The 2748-nt window shown below is 43.1% G+C and overlaps 1 pseudogene; it reads left to right on the top strand.

Annotated features, from left to right (window-relative positions):
• The first annotated feature begins 172 nt into the window (after positions 1-172).
• LOC109862769 lies at positions 173-2006 on the top strand (annotated as a pseudogene).
• Positions 2007-2748: the final 742 nt, after the last annotated feature.

Genomic DNA, 2748 nt, shown 5'->3' with positions numbered 1-2748 from the left:
CCACAGTGTTTATTTTCTCCGGAGACCGCGTCTAACACCGGTCCCGTCGTATTTCCTTCTCCACGTTTTCGTGAACGACTCCCTTGCCGCGGGCGATCCCGGGTTTTTACCCAAAACAGCGGTAATTTCCAGTCAATGGTCCGAGAACTAAATTTCTTTTAATTTTTTTTAGCCGCGACCGACCGGGACGTAACACCGCCGTGCAGCTGACTCGTGAAGCAAAAGAATGTGACTTGGAACTTTTGTTTTCATCTTCAAAGCAGAAGATTTTGGAATCTCACAAACTTGCTAATTATCAACATTAAAATCGCAAAGCGTTCGAAGATGTCATACGCAAGAATCGTATGATCATTTCTAACTGGATAAAGTATGCACAATGAGAAAAAAGTCAGAAACAGATTCAACGGGCGAAAGCTATTTACAATCGAGCGCTAGAGGTAGATTGTCGGAATATATCTTTGTGTATCTCAAATACATGGAAATATAAATGCGCAACAGGCAGGTCAATTACGCCAGGAATCTTTGGAATCGTGCGATTACGTTGCTGCCACGAACAAATCAATTTTGGTACAAATATACGTACATGTAAGAATCTCTGGAAAACAATGCCTGTGCGCATCAAGTGATCGAGCAATAAATGAAATGAGAATTGGACAAACCGGTCTGCCTTGCAGACGAATATGAAGTTTGTGCTGCGACAAAAAGATTGATCGCGCCCGACAAATTTACGAGCGCTTTATTATGGTACATCCCGATAAAGCATTGGATAAAGTACGGAGGAGCCTTACGAATTTATCAGAAGCGCGCGCGACGTTTACGACCAAGCGGTAAACTATTTACAAAAACGAGGATCTGGACGAGAAGTCGTTTCCGGTTTTTGTTAAGTTCGAGAAAAATCAACAAAAACACGTTCGCGCGCGTATCATCTAAAAGTACGTATTAAAACATCTGTCAAAAAGAAGCAGTCAAAACATTTACAAGGCTTATACAAGGTTTATACAATTCACGAAAAAAAGTACGGCGATTGCTTGGGAATCGAGAACGTCATCTGCAAGCAAAAGCATCAGTACCAACAGAGAGTGAAGGAGAATCCGTCTACCTACGACACGTGGTTTGATTATCTTGTAAGTAAACCCAATGTGATTCACAAGACGTACAAACAAGCGATCGCTAAAGTTTCGTTAACCAAGAAAAAACAATGCTGGCATAGGTACATCTACCTTCGGATCAAGTATGCCATCTTTGATAAATTGGAAACGAAAGACATCGAACGTTGCCGTGAGGTGTACAAAGTGTGTCTGAAACTCATACCGCAAAAACGTTTCACTATCTCCAAGATCTGGCTGTAGTACGCGTACGTTGAGCTGATCCGACAAAAGAACGAAAACAAACAAACGTTGGTTCTGGCCCTGGGCATCTGTCCGACGGACAACCTCTATCAAAGTTCCATTGATCTGAAAACGCAGGTTGTTGAGTTTCGATCGATGTCGCAAGTTGTATGTGAAGTTTCTCGAGTTTGGTCCGGAGAATTGCGCCACGTTGATGCGATTTGCCGAGGTGGATACGCGTTTGAATGAGATTGTTTGCTCCCGTGCGATTTACGAATTCGCCGTCGCGCGGCCGCAAATGAACATGCCGGAACTGCTGTGGAGATCGTACATTGACCTTGAAATCGCTCAAAGCACGACAAAAACGCTCGTCACCTGTTTGAGCGTTTAATCGAACGCACGTTGCACGTCAAAGTCTCGATCGTTCACGCCAAGTTCGAATTGCTGAACCCGCAGCTGGAAAAACGACGTTGCTCTGGCTAGGTGTATATTCGAGCGCGAAAACAACGCGTCAAACAACAGCTGCAACATCAAGAGTCGCGTGTTGTGGTAGAAACTTGGAAGGACTTTGAGAGTGAAAAAGGCACGAAAACTTTTGCCAAGATTGTGTAGAAGATGACGCGCAGAGTAAAGAAGAAGCAAAGCATCGTTGAGAAAGACAAGAACAACGACAAATAAAAAAACTAGGATATGTAAGGAAAACACCATATGAAGTTGCAAATCGTAGACGTTGTTTTTTTGCTGGCAAATGCAAAAAAGGAACAATTGTTACGTCCGAGTGTTCAAGGTCACGGTTCGACAAAACCGTTTACTCTTGTCGAACGTTTGTTCTCCCTTTATGGTCAGCCGTACTGGCTTTACCGGGGCGGAGAATGAGGATTTTTGGTCGGGAAGATAACTGGACTGATTATTACCAATTGGTACTTTATTCCTGACTGTTACTGATTGTGGTTACCGACAGTTACCGACTGCCGTGTGGTTACCGACAGTTACCAACTGCCGTGTTGTTACCGACCACTGGTTTATTACAGGGTATGTTACCGGCGAAATTACTAACTCGAATACTTTAAAGAATAATGAAGTTATTTATTATTAATTCCCTTTTTCGAATACAACGCCTCTTGTCTTTTCTTTATATAAACCTTAAACTGCGGGTCTGATGGCGGAATCGTTGCCGGATACACCACTTTTGGCTTAGTAATTTTTATTAATTTCCACCCGGGTTTAATAATTACGCGATGGTTTCTAAGAACTTCTATATTGGTTATAACGCACGGAGCGGACCTAACCGAGTGTTCTGCTNTATTTGTCGGACGTCTGTTGGTTGGTTCCAATGTTGACGGGTCAAACTGTCCGTTGCGTGAGTAATTCCTTAATAAACTTCTCAGGTGGTAATTTCTGCCTCCTCGACGCACACGAC

This window comes from Pseudomyrmex gracilis, unplaced genomic scaffold (genome assembly GCF_002006095.1).
Source record: "Pseudomyrmex gracilis isolate BER0280 unplaced genomic scaffold, ASM200609v1 scaffold_2348, whole genome shotgun sequence".
Lineage (NCBI taxonomy): Eukaryota > Metazoa > Arthropoda > Insecta > Hymenoptera > Formicidae > Pseudomyrmex > Pseudomyrmex gracilis.
The sequence above is the reverse complement of the archived record's forward strand: the minus strand, read 5'-3'. Positions and strand labels throughout refer to the sequence as shown.